The 15,376-nt window shown below is 27.5% G+C and overlaps 1 protein-coding gene across 1 annotated transcript in view; it reads right to left on the minus strand.

The window, feature by feature from the left end:
- Window positions 1-15,376, minus strand: part of LOC119668408 — a 55,442-nt gene that overhangs the window by 22,518 nt on the left and 17,548 nt on the right. The gene's annotated exons all lie outside the window — the stretch shown is intronic.

A 15,376-nucleotide genomic window follows, 5' to 3' on the forward strand; every position in this document is an offset into this window, starting at 1 on the left:
GTATTTGCTTTTATTAAAGCAAATACAACAAAAACAATAACAAAATGAAATAATAAATAATGCATACCTATATATATATATGTATAAAACAATAAAAATCAAAACTATATGTATAAATGAAAACAATATATTATATTTTAGTATATATGTACATAAATGAAATACACAACATTTTTTAATTTATATACTAACTTTGTGTAGAAAACTTTTATGAATTAAAGTATATTTCACACCTCTGCTTTAATTTTTTTTCTTTTTATTTTGTCTATGACAACTAAAATGTTTCACTTTTACTTTTTAACTGTTTTGAAAAGTTTTGCATTTTTTTTTTTTAAAATTTTTTTACAAGCTTAACTTGTAATTTCCAATTTGCTTGCGTTCTTCTTGAAATATCAAAGTTGAATGTCAAGTCTATTATTTTCAAAATTCCACTGCCGTATCTTTGAGTTCCAAATGTAGTACAGTATCTACAAATTCGAAAACATACAGCATAAAAAACACAATCAAAACAAATAATGCTCTAAAACGTAACAGATGAAAAGTGTAAACAAAAACAAACGCACAATCTCATATGCGTAATTTTATTTTCACATTATAAGATCAGTTTTAGATACATAAATAGTATACAAGTACATAAAACTCTTCTACATGTTCAGATATACTTTCTTTCTAGGTGTATTGCTCTCCCAAATTTAATTCTATTGTTGTTGCTTTTGTTGTTATTATTTTCTAGCTGTATATTTTTCTGTCGCTGTTTGTGTAGAAATTGTTTTGCGCTCATGACACAGTTTCAAAATATCAACATATACAAAAAGTATCTGACAGATACACTGTTTTTGAGTTGAATTTTCGTTTTATCGTTTTTCGTCTAAGCATAAACAAAGAAACCAGCAAACAGCGAAACACAAGAAAACAAAATAAAAATTTTCAGTGTCTAAACAAAAAAAGATAAACGAAGAAAGCAACAAAGCAAAAATATTCGCTTGGCTTGTGTATTTTTCTAAATAAATTTTGTATAGTATTTGCTATAGTAGAGAGTATCTTTTTATGTAAATTTTGTTTTTATTTAAGTTTGTCAGACTTTCGTCACAACATGACTAATTTAAATTTGACTCGTTGATAGAAGCGTCTCATCATCATTTGGATAAACTACAGCTAAGTTTATTTAATCACTCAATAACAAAATGTTCAGAGTACAAAGTACAAAGCTTTAGGGTATTAGGGTTAGGAAATAAATTTAATTTTTCTTAATTATAAATTTATGTCAATATACTAATAAACTATTGTTGGTATAGGAAATTATAAATGATATTTATGTAACTAAAAAAGTTATAGTGGAATCATCTACCAGGGTTATCAAAATCATTTATAGGATTTTTCCACCTAAATTGATTAAAGTAAAAATAATTAAAAAATAATTACAGAAATTTTAACAGGGTACTAATCTAATGAAACTTACAGGTTTTGTGCGGAAAAGTATGAGACCTCAAAAACATGTGCAGGAGGTTTTCCGGCACTGATGCGTAGTGGAAGGAAATACATAAGAGGGCATATCTTTTTGGATAAAGAAATAAAACTATATGACAGATTTAATTCTTTAATTTATTAAGGAAGTTAGATTTAGAAAAGTACTCTGAATTCACAAGGAGAATTTAATAGATTTCGATAGTATGCGCCAAAATTTTTTCAGCCAAACTTTGAATTTGACCCCTGAAAATACAAGGATCTTTGATCAACATTATACCCAGTTTAGACCTGAGTGTAATTGTATAGTGAACGCCAAGGGGCTTTTCGCATGGTCTTGGATCAGCACTATACCTAGTTTAGACCTAGGTGTTATTATATAGTGAGTGCCAAGGAAGGTTTCGTATGGTGCATATTTATTTGAGCAACATTATTGTTAGTTATTGTCATTTTATTGTAGGCTGCTAGTTCTCTCACCATCAGCATTGTCGATGTCGAAGACTCCGAGATTTTATCGAAGTCTTTTTTGCCGATTAAGTTCAGTGACAATAAGTCCATCTCACTACCATAGACTAACTCAATAGGTAATATACTACCATATCAGTCGCAATACTATTTGCTTGGTGGTATATCGTCGCTCATTATAAAAAATTTATACATAAATGCTGCTGGTAGAATTAATGAAAATATGTTATTAGGGGACAAAGTACATATAATTTGTTTAGGTGTCATTATATTTAAAACGATACTTACTCATACTTATTCTTAGAACACCATGTATATAAAATATAATTAACAAAAGTAATAAGCAAGTAAATTCAAATTAGTTTTCTAGCTGAATCCAACAAAAAAAAATATTAATTCTATTTTATTTTTACTACCCACACCACAATTCTAGATAATTTACAATAATTCTAATTTATTTATTAAGGCCTTTGAACTAAATTGAGTGCAAAACTGTATAAAAAAATAACAACAAAGAACAGATACAATCACTAAAAGCTTTCGCAATTTGATAAAGAAAAAAATTTAATTAAATTGTTTTTGCAAAAAAAAACCGCTTATTAATAGCAAGTTCAAGGTAAGACAAGTATACGAAATTAGAAGCAATTATTTGAATTGACGAAATTGAAAAATAAAACAAAAAAAACAACGATTTTTTTTTCGAAGTACTCAATCAGTATTAATTTATTATTGAATTTTCAAAGCCATCTATTCTAGAATATGGGAAAAATAGAATAAAATATCTATTCCTAAAACCTGCATATTGTCAAAATTGAAGAGATAGTAGGTCTGAATTGGACACTCTACACCCAAAACTGGTAGAGAAATTAAAATACACTCACATCTCAGAATCTGAGTGTATTGATCCAATCTTATAGTAAACTAGAACGAATCAATTAGCGATTGTCTGCATAAATCGTCTGGATAGTTTAGCACAAGGGATTTAGCAATAACAAGAGAAATAGCAGAATTTCCAATGAGACAGCAGAAATTCATTTCATAATACCAAAACCTAAAATACTAGCATACTACCAATGAAAACAGTAAGAAATATGAAATGTATCTTGTTTGCAAAGTCATAGTGCGATTTTAAAGATCATCGAATTTATGCCAAAATATTGCTAGGTTTCTCAACCTAAATAAATATAAACTTTGATAAGTTATTGTTTTTTTAACTATAGACGCTTCTCTGAACTTCAGTGATTCAATGACTCAAACGCACTGAGCACTACAGATTGTGTGAAATATCGGTTAAATTCATATCTCTTATGTTCCTGACATTTATAACTTGCTTGTTTTTCATGATTTTCAGAAATATAGTAACTTTGTCTTACTAATTAAAGGACACTAACACCTACAGATTATATGAAATGTCGTATGAATTCAAATCTCTAATTCTTGACATTCATTAATGGCTCGTATTCTGTGATTTTTAGAAGTGGAGTACCATCAGCTTACTTTCATTTAATTGAAATTTTCTTTCAATAAAAAAGACAATATATACTCTCCTATTTACACTTCATGTTTATTAATATACTTAATTTGTTGTGCTTATGCTAGAATGATTTTTTTAATACAAACAAATTAGGTTCTCTCTGTTTTCTTATTTCTTGTTAGCCTGTATTATTCCGTATTATCTTTTATTGGCTTCCTTTCCTGCATCAATTTCCTTTTTACGGTCTTTTATAATCTCACATTTTTACATTTCGTATTATTTTAGAATATTTTAGAATTAAGTTCATCAATATGTTTATAACACAGTAAAGAAAACATTGTAGTTAATTTGAACCATATAGGTATGTAGTATACAAGCATATCAAAAGATCAAAAGATACTGCTCAATGAGCTTTAATGAAACAAAAAAATCTTATAGTCCCTAAAAAAATCTGTTTTGAAGTACATATATCTCCATAAATAAATATGTCATTTTTCGAAGATCCTGAAGATCTTGAAGTAATAGAAAAGGTCGCTTATAAAGTAAACTCAAGAGTGCAGAAAGGAATAGTTTGTAGGAACAGTTATTTTTAATGCCTACAAGACTATCATAATTTTACTTTACAGGCAATCAGTTTTAATAGTATGTATGGGAAATATATCTTACTTTAATAATCTTAAAAATTGGTAGCTATAAATATAACTACTTTTCTGCACAAAACCTTTCACGCATACATAAAAATATATTCACATTTTTTTTATTTAATATAACGTTCAGTTGTAATATCGGAATTATTGCCTCTCATCTGCTAAGTCTTTGGCCAACTCATGCACAGCGGCGTTTCAACACTTTAGAGGCCCTTTTCCTTAGGAATCTTGATCAATTTAAACACCTACCACTAAACAGCATCTTAAGTTTTGTCGACGTTTTCAGCCGGTTTTAAACCCCGAGTTTTTACTCAATAAATATTTGTTAATATAGCAATAAAAGATGATATAATTAAAAATATAATTTATTAGTGATATAAAATCTGTGCAAGGATATTAAAGATAATTTTTTTTTGAAATATTTTTGCTGTAATATTGAATATCAAGTTTTTAATAAATTTTTTTTCAAACGTCAAGATAATAAAACACTACTTCCAAATAGGTACAGATAGTTCTATAGCTATACTAAATAGAAAACATTCAATCTATATTACTATGCTAAATATTATTTATCTAATAAATTTATCTAAATGTATAGTTTGTATATTAGTGTTATACAACTGTATTTACAAACAATTTAGATATTAACCCAATTTTTTCTAACATTTATTTTTGTGTGCAGAAATAAATAAAAAGTGTTTTGGTAATGTTAACCATATGTTATAGAAATATATGTATATGCATATATGTTTCGAAATAGGTTATTTGATGTCGCATTCAGATAAACAAAGTAATAAAATATATTTAAACAAAGGCAGAGAAATAAATACCTTTGCATACTGCGTCGAAAGTAAATTTATTTAATATGAAATTTTGTTGCTTCACAATTAAGTTATATAAATATAAGCTTTTTTTTTTAATTAATTAATATGAAACAATATACAAGAAATATAGATCGTACAGAACAAGTATTATTAGTGAAATATTGCAACTGGTTATAATTATAACTCGCATATGTGGTGCAGTAATTATAGTTGATAATTTTTCTAGATAAAATACATGGGTTCGTCAAATTTATATAAAAAACAATTTTTGGTTCAATTTAATGCATATTTTGACATAATAAAGTGCACATCGCCGTTAATGCTAAAAGATTAATTACTAAAGCAGCAGCCAATATGGTCTAATAACATTTACTATCTACATTTTGCTTGTGTGCTACTGTTAAGCTTTTGCTGTCTGTAAAGTTTAAATTTCCTGCTGTGCTTTGCATTGGAATGAGACACTTTGACGTTACTTTATACATTCAAAAAATATAAAAAAAAATATTTATATAATTTTATTTAATTTTTTATTTTTATATATTTTAACAATTTTAATGCGCAGTTTTTTTATGTTAAATGTCGAACAAAGACAACATTTATATGCATAAATAATTTGATGCTTTGTCAGCTGTGGTAGACAAAAAGATACATGTATTTATAATAGTATGGATACGTATAAATCTTTAATAATGTGGGACGGACAGTGGTTGATTTCATATTTCAAAACTCATCTACTGCGCATTGAGTTTCATATAAAGCTTATGTGTTTATATATAAATACATATATTATATCAAATCTCAGTTGGAGTTCATTATTTGATAACGTAAAATGCATTAAACGAAAAGCAATTACGATAAAAACGACACTGAGATATAAGTACTTGTTTTAATAGGACTTTTACCATTTTTTTTTATTGTTTTTTTTTTATAAGTTACAGTGTATCACTTCATATCATATAAAATTATATCATAAGCATAAATTACATTTCATTTCATTTTTCTATAAAATATAGAATTTTTTTTTTATTTTGCACATTAAAAAAAATTGCACGAAACTCATAGTTTAATCTTCCTCATCGATTTCCTTCATTATTCAGCTTTCATTTTTCTAGTCAATATTAGATAAGATTAGATTAAAGTTTATTTTGATAATATTTGATAACATATTGCATTTGGTGTAAATTTTTATTCATAAATATTTTTTTCTGTAGAATTTTTAGAAAGCAAATAAACAATTTTTTTTTTTTGATACTAATTAAGCTTTCATTCGACTTTTTATTTATTTATTTAACTTTTTTTTTTTGGTTTATTTGTTTTTATTTATATTTCGGGGCAATGACGCCAACAACATTGTTTTGTAGATACTTTTTTAGTCGTTTGTTTACTTGCATAATTGTTTGCGTTGTTTGAAAATATGTTTTATTTTTTTTTTGGAAATTGTTTACAAACAATTTCGAGACCCTAAAAAAGTTAAAAGATATATTGCGCCTGTTATTATTTTTATATTTTACATTTTTATATTTGTTTCATATGAGTTTTTCTAATAATTTTTTTAAGCTCTTTTAAATTATTTTTTTTATTTTTCTATACATAGTTTTTTTTTTATTATTAAGCATGAACTTGCAAATTTCTAACACGCGTCGACATATTTATCCAAATATTTATAGACATAAAATATATACGTATATATATGCTGTCAACATATTTATTTTTGTTTATTCTGAAATATTTATTTACCTTTAAAATTGTTTGCAATGTTGTTATTTTCTTAATTTAACACTATTTTTTGTTTATATTTTTTAAATAAATTATATGTCTAGACTTTTGGAAACTAGTTTTGTACAATAAAACCTACTACCACAGATTAATATTAGAGAATAAGAAGCATGATTAAGCAATATTGAAATATAATGTACGAGTTTATAAAATGTTATGTTATCTGTTCCCTTTAAACAGAACCATAATAACCAATATTAATAATTAAAACTTTTTATAGTATATATAATCATATAAATTATGATATGTAACAATTATTAATATCATATACTTATTCATAATATGAAATCTTTAACTAAATCAAGTCCCTCAATAATTAAAAACCAATAATACCAATAAAATCATCATCGATATAACTATGATCGAAGTAGTAGACCCCAATAGCTTATTTAGATAGATGAAATAGGGGGTAAATCTCTGAAATATCGGTTACAAGCACGGTTGCCACTTGAAAATTTTTTTCTGTACCAAAATTGGTTTAAAAAGGTACCATTTCTGCAAAAGAGGGTCCAAAATTTTTTTGGACCTTTTTGTTTTCTCGTTCTGTGTTTTTTATAGTGTTATAAATGAACAAAATATAAAATAGTGCAAAGTTGCATTTACATTGTGACCGAAAAGTTTTCGGGAAATTTTAAATAAAACGCAAAATTCTTAATCTTCATCAATATTTATTTTATCTCCTTCAAAATATGCTCCATTAGAAGCGATACACAAATGCCAACGTTTCTTCCAATCATCAAAACATTTTTTATAGGCGCTTTCCGGTATGGCTTTGAGTTCCCTCTGCGAATTCTGTTTTACGTCTTCTATGGATTCAAAACGCGTTCCTCTGAGTGGTAATTTGAGGTTGGGAAACAGGAAAAAGTCACACGGTGCAAGATCAGGTGAATACGGTGGCTGTTCGATGGTATTTATTGAATGTTTGGCCTTAAAATCGTTGATAATGTTGAACAAATTGAGGTGAATCGGAACAAGCCGGGCGTTGACACGTCGCATACACAAATTGTCCACCAAAATCAAACGAGCCATCTCACGACCGATGCCTAGCTCTCGTGCTATCTCTCTAACACTCACATGAGGATTTTTGAACACGATTTCCTTTGCCTTTTCAATGTTTTCGTCGGTGGTAGAGGTCGAAGGTCGTCCAGAACGCGGCATGTCTTCGACGGTCGTACGACAGTCCTGAAAGGCTTTGTACCACTCATAAACTTGAGTTTTCGATAAAACTGATTCCCCATAAGCCTTTTGTAGCATTCGCAACGATTCTGCACACGAAATTTCGTTCGAAAAACAAAATTTGATGCAAACTCTTTGTTCAATATTTTTTTCCATTGTTTTTTTCGCAACGCACTACTGAGGTGAACTGGTTTCAACAGCTGCCGTAAACGAACTGTCCGACAGATCGCGCTCATTTTTGCATAGTAATTAAGGACAGTGCTGCCAAACTACATAAACTTAAAATATTCGAAAAATATACAGCGCGCGAATTTTAATAGAATCGAGATTTTCCGCTAAGGTCACAATTTATAAAAAAAATTAATTGGAAATATCCACAATAAAGTTGGGTCGTCAAAAATGTACCAGTTTTTGAAAATGAGTACCAAAGAAAAAAAAAAAAAAAAAAGTACCAATTTTGGTACTAAAGTACCATAAGTGGCAACCGTGTTACAAGCACAATATAATGCTGATATGTTTTTATTTTCACATATTTGTATTGGTACTAATATTTACTAATATTAATCATTTTTAAATATTTATATACATATGGCGACTGTGACTACGGACAGCACACCTTACTGCAGTTAGAGAAACTGCGCCTGATAGAAAAGATAGCATTCTTACGAAAGTACATTCTTGACAATCTTCAGTAAAACCAACTCAACTGGATTGATCTGCTTGATCTACAAGGGTTTCTTGTAAAGAATGTGTTAATTAGTTAATTGCTAATTATGAAAGGCGGAATAATATCATTGTATCTGCCAATAAGCCACTACAACCAATCAATTAAAAATAAAGTTCCTCTTCTGTACTTTTTCAGTAGATAAGTTGTCCAACTGGGCAAATACCTGAAACTCATATTTTATTATTTATTAAAATTATTGATTAATTTTGAACACTTATTGGCTTCAAAGTGAATGTAACCACTTACGGGACTTTTCACTTTGACATTATTCAGCACTGTCTAAATGAAGCTAAACATTTACTTCATGTAATTCAAAAATATTTAGAATTTTTGACTCTAAGTCTAGTGTATTTATGTGATATTTTATATTAGCTACCCAAGAGCACTATTTAATTATTTTCAAAATGTAACATATTGCGTAACTGAACCAGGAAAAGTGAAATATTTAACATTTTAAGTATTTCTGATATTAAAAATATATTCCAAACAGATCCAGATGTACACGATCAGTTGTGTTAAAATTCCTGTCTTTAATCTATACATTTTTTTCATTTCATTAATTTAAGAAATTAAAATCAATCTTGATCCTATGGATTTAATCCTTACACAAGAAACATTTTCAATTAAAACTACACAAATTTACATTTTATTCCATTAAAAAAACGTAAAATGTGTAAATACAATTACTGTATATATTAAAGAAAAAATGTAAGTTATTGAGAATTATAAATGTATTTTTACTATATTTTCACATATTCCGAATTTTTAATTTCTATTTACTTAAAAAAAATACATATTAGAATGATGCAGCACAACTCATTTGATGTTAGTAATGTTAACAAATTGATTTAAAACGAAAATTGATTTATACTGATGCAGCCTGAAACAGAATATTCCACAAATATGCTCTACTCGTCTAAGAGGTGTTAAGGTCTCTTCCGTCACATACGCCATAGCTAACTTTTTATATAGTCTAAAACTAAAACTAAACATTTTTTATTGAATTATTTATTTCAATGCTGTATATCTTCAAAATTTCTACTTAACCAAAAACTAATCAATATTCACAATAAATGGCAAAATTAATTGCTTTCACATTTTAGTAATTTATTCCAATTTATTTAGAAAATAAAGAGAAAATAATGGATAATACAATAATGTATAGTACATTTGCCATGAATAAATTTAAATATCATTACTGGTTAGGTTGTTGGTTTGGATATATGTGTGAAAATGTATTTTCCTAGTGTGCCATAAAAATGGTTGAAAAAATGTCACATGGAAATTGGGTCAAATTTGACAATAACATATGCTTCTGCTTAAACATTAATAAGATATTTTCACACAATCAACTACAAGAAATTATCGAAATAATAAAAACATCACCAATAGATCCACATAACATGTACTGAACATACGTATATAATAAAAATAATTTCATTTCGTTTTCATAAAATGAATGACCAAACAATCATTTTATATATTAAGTAAATTTCATGAATTATTTGTTTAATTTTAGAATTAAATTAAAAACTAATTGCATGAATAAAATTAATAATTCATTTTATTGCTTAAACATTGATTTACTTGCGTGTCAATGTTTAATTATTCATTAGAGTTGCTCACTTTCCAAAACCGCCCCGAAATGTGGGGTTCATTATTAAAATAAAAAAATGCAGGTTACTCATTTACAATACCTGCGCATATGATTTCTGATTATTTTTTGATTAATAATAAAGATTTTTATATGACATTTCAAAAGTTTACTTATATTGCTACATGGGTCAACAATTTTGAAAACAAATTTTAATTAATTTAAATAAGTGATTTTATGGATTTTGCACAAATACCCGTATATAAGACGAATTTTGGAATAAAGAGAAAGAAATAAATATGCTATTGAATTCCCTTCTTTTAGTCTGTGGCTACTTTCTGTCAATAACTTAATGTTGACAAGATGGTACATAGTATATTCTATGAATAAGAACAGTTTAAGATAATAATTCAATAAACCCAAGACAGGTAGTGCAATAAGCCACATGAAATAAAAACATAATAAAGTACAACCACTAAAACAGCTGTAATTTAATGAATTTTCGTTAAAATGTCGCAAAATTTTGACATGTATCATTTGAAAGTTGTCACTTTTTATAATTGAAATGGATTCTTTAGTAGTAGCGCTAACAGTGTGTCATCCCACCAACCTATGAGCCGATGTGTTAAGTATCATTTTCAAAACCATTATTTACATATCACTCCTAAATTTAGTTAATAGGTTAAAGAAAAAATTAAACCGAAGTGATTGTATTTCACTTTCACTCAATATTATGGCGCTAGCAACTGACAGCACCGAGTACTGTCCTATAAATCAACACGCTTCAATCGATATAATATTCAATGTGGATAAAAAGAAATAAGTAACGATCACACTTCGTCTCTATATCTTGAATATGAATATATTTCATATGTTACCAACGACATTGTAACTACCCTATGAAAAAAGTAGCTCTATATTCACTAAAAATATTATTAGATGGGTGGAAGAAACATTTATTCAAAAAAACATTATTTTGCATTGCAAACTATCTTCTCAGACTGATTTTCTTTGTAGTTTATTACTGTTAGTTCTAATCTTCTAAACACTAATTGCCAAGTCGGGGATAGAAAAAAATATTTGGCAGTTATATTTTTTATTGTATTAGTTTATGTTTAATAAAATAAATTCACAATTTTTTACATATACTTGGGTTGAAGATGTAATGCAACCACTTCTTGTGTCTCTGTCAGGACTTTAAACAAGGCGACTTCAATGTATTAGGTATCGCTTTTTTGAGTAGCATGGAAACGATAACCAAAGCAAACTTATCTCTTCAACTTCATCTCGAAATGGTTTAACAAACATAGTACACGAAGATAACAAAGGTTAGCTACTCGCCTCTCCCGACAAAATCTTTGAGACAATATATGCCTTTGAGTGGAGGTGCTGATAACTGTCAGCACACGCCTTCTTCACCTAACTTAGCACGCTCAGTAAGCAACCACAGAAGTGCAATGACGGCACACAGCAAGGTGAAAGACACCTTCACATTATTTGAATGGAAAAGCCTTTTCTAGCTCCCCGTTCTTCAATGGGTCACGAACTCGCAGAGCAGCACATTAGAAATTTCAAGAAAGTTGGAAAATGGTTCTACGAATAGTTTGCTGTAGAAGATTGCATGATATTTATAAATTACCTGAAATATATATTTAGGTGGTTGTATATGTACTTAAATATATAAAATGTATATATAGAAATATTTATATATTAATTTTATATTCATATATAAAATGTATATATAGAAATATTTATATATTAATTTTATATTCATATGCAAATTGTACATAAACTTTAGAGCTACATTTTGTGTTTATGTGTATATATGTATATATACATATATATTTATTTACTTATATTTAAAAAGATCTGTAGTAACTTAATACAAAAATTCAATTATCGATTTTCTTACTACGGCAACATGTCTGTAGCATCTGATATTTAAACATACATATATAAACCTTTCCATTTAAACTTAAATATACATAAATATATAATCTCTATATGTAGTCTTTATAACACTTAAATAAATTATGCATATATTGTTTTAAAAATAAAAATGTAAAAAATTCTAATTTCGATTTTCTTAATATAAGTATTTCGCTCAATTTTGAGTCCTTTTAGCTTTTAGTCCTTTTAAAGGGTTTTTATTTAATTTTTTCCATTTGAGTACACTTTAGGCAGTGCATAAACATGCGTAAAAATGTTTATTTAAAATACAGGGTATATAAAAAACTATATAATATATTGTTTTGAACTTATTTTAAAAAATAAAATTAAATACAGAAGATATTTTCTAGCAACAATATAAATTTGAAATGTTATGTCCTAAAATTTTAATAGAAAGACTTGAAATCCATTTTTTATATCTACTGGGTGTCAAAGAAAGTTTTATATACAATGTTATATACAATGTTATGTCCTAAAATTTTAATAGAAAGACTTGAAATCCATTTTATATATCTACTGGGTATCAAAGAAAGTTTTATATACAAGAAAACCTTTCGTTTCTAAAGAAAAAATCCCTTAAATATATCCTAAATGAGAAGTTACATGGATCAACAACTTTTGAGATATTAGGATGGACTTTTCAGCATATGCCGTCCTAGTTATAATGAAAATAACACCACGAATCTACGTATGGGGTGCTACCCTAGAACCCAATATAATTTGTTTCGTTACTTGCACAATATAATCGCCTATAATTTTCTTTTCCTTAAAAAATAATATACATAATTATATAAATAATATAAACTTATATTTTTTTAAGTGGTACTCGTTTGATATTAAAGTTATCTTTACAAAATTATATCTTTATTAAAGTTATATCTTTACAAAAAAAGGCATTCGAAGCATTTACAATTATTATGAATATTTGAACTGTTTTGATTGTAGGTAAACAACAGTCAATTATGTCAATTAGTCACTGTTCTAGTTTTCTGATTTACAGAAAAGATATGTAAGAGACAGCACAGGATAATAACAATCGAGAACTGCATTCATACTACCCCCTACTGAAAACAACCATTAACAAACATTAAAGGCAATTAGAAAATCAATAAAATATATTTACGCAAATGCATACTTTATTTAATAATATCCTTAAAGTTGCCTTCTTGTCTTGTAAATGTGGGGTTTTTTTATTATTTTGACATTAAAATTTTATATCATTTAAAAACGAAAAAAAAAACACCTTTAGTCTAAAGCAGGAACACTGTAATTATAGTCCTTGCCGCTTTCAATACTTACGTCTGCCTTCTTAAAATGCAAATTCTTTTAAATTGTTTTTTTTTTATTCTGTTAGTCTTTTTGTGGTAAAAGTAATATTCTAATGCATTTTTAATAAAAAACAAGAAAATTTGTCACTTTGTCTCAAGTAGCAGGTACCGCATAAAAGATATGTATTCTAACATATCCCTCAAGTAATGGTTTTCTCTCCAAAAATAATATACATATCTAAATTATTTTGTATGGATATGTGTTCGTGCATATCTCTTGCTTCTTTATGCTTCTCATACCTCTTCCTTCGTTTCTGTCATTATCCTTTAAATTGTTTTCTATTATTGTGTCCTTTCTCATACTCCCTCATGTGTATTTTATTTCTACCTTAACACATTCTATGTGTTCATTTTCGTTGTAGTGTAAAAATTCGTACTACCCCTACTTCCATAGCATAATACTATGTTTTCTTTCCTCCTCTTCTTTCTCATTCCACTTTTAAATTTTATGCTCTATGTCGTTTGTTTACAAACAAATCCTGCGCATTTTACGTAATTTCATTTAATGTTTTGCTTTTACTTTTGCTTTTGCCTTTGCCTTTTACTTTTGCCTTCATCCTTGCTAATAAGAAAGTAGGAATACATTACTTCCGGGTTCATTCGCCAATATATTTTCCTATATATATACTTTTATGTCATTTTCTGTATATTTTTAGGAAGTTGTTTATCTTTATTGTCATACCCACTCTCCTCCAACTCTGTTCTAATGGTTATGGCTTTGTCGTTTCATTCAAGTTTTTCAAATGCCCTTGCGTTTCCCTCAAGGATTATTTTGCAAAACCAAGGATATTGAGAGTATATATTTTTAAAAAAATTATTTATAGAAACTTAATATCAAGTAAAATATTTATAATTGTATTTATCAGACAATAATACTATTATTAATTACTTAAAAATTTGAATATATATATAGATAAAGTTCTTAACACATATTATTCGTAGACTTATATTATATGTATTACAACCTTGATATATATTGATATATACGATATTATATTATAATCTATTAGTAATTACTTAAAAATTTGTATACACATATACATAAAGTTTTCAACACATTTTATTGGTTAATATATATTATAATATAACTTTAATATATATTGATATATAATATTATATAATATTATTAGGATGATGCTAATATATTAGGATATTATTACGATGTTATATTATATTAGAACTATATTGATGCTAGCCTAGAACTATGTTGTCAAGATGACAAATATTTTCTCACTAAGATATGTTTAACAAAATTTAGAGGAAGTAAAAAATTTACTTATTATACATTACATTATAAAGGAAATTAACTTTAGGATCATGAGTTATAAACAAAATAAACTTAACTAATGATAGTATTAGGCGTGTCAAGTTCCAACTCATATGCGTTGGATATCCCCGAAATAGAGTTATTTTGGGAAATTGCAAAGCAGACGAGCTATAGTTCATGAAGCAATGAAACAAGAATGCCTGAGCATACTCAAACAATACTGTGCTAGATATATGTTGTCAGATTTAATTTGGAGAAAAAAAAAAGACTAGTGAGCTACTTCAGCTAAGGCGGAAAATGCTTAGCACTACGGGGTCTGTGCTGGCGAGCCATTGCATAATAGGGAGGCATGCTATGCGACTGGGTCTACCCTATAACGACTTATATCGCGGCTGTGGTTCTGAGTATGAGGAGGAAACTATACTTTGTCTCATGTGTCAGTGCCCTTTTTTAGCTAGGAGAAGTTCAAAAATCTTCGAAGCACATTTTCTTACCGATCTGAACAAGCTCACAGTATATATAACTTTATGTGACAGTATATATAACTTCATAGTTTCCTTAATTCTTTGATCATTTTTCTTGAGAAATGTACCTACTATTCATATACGTTGTAAGCCAAAGATTGATATTAGCATTTATAAATTATTATAAATCATAAGTTCGTGAAAAAAAACAATTTTAATT

This window comes from Teleopsis dalmanni, chromosome 1, assembly GCF_002237135.1.
Source record: "Teleopsis dalmanni isolate 2A chromosome 1, ASM223713v2, whole genome shotgun sequence".
NCBI classification, from domain to species: Eukaryota; Metazoa; Arthropoda; class Insecta; order Diptera; family Diopsidae; genus Teleopsis; species Teleopsis dalmanni.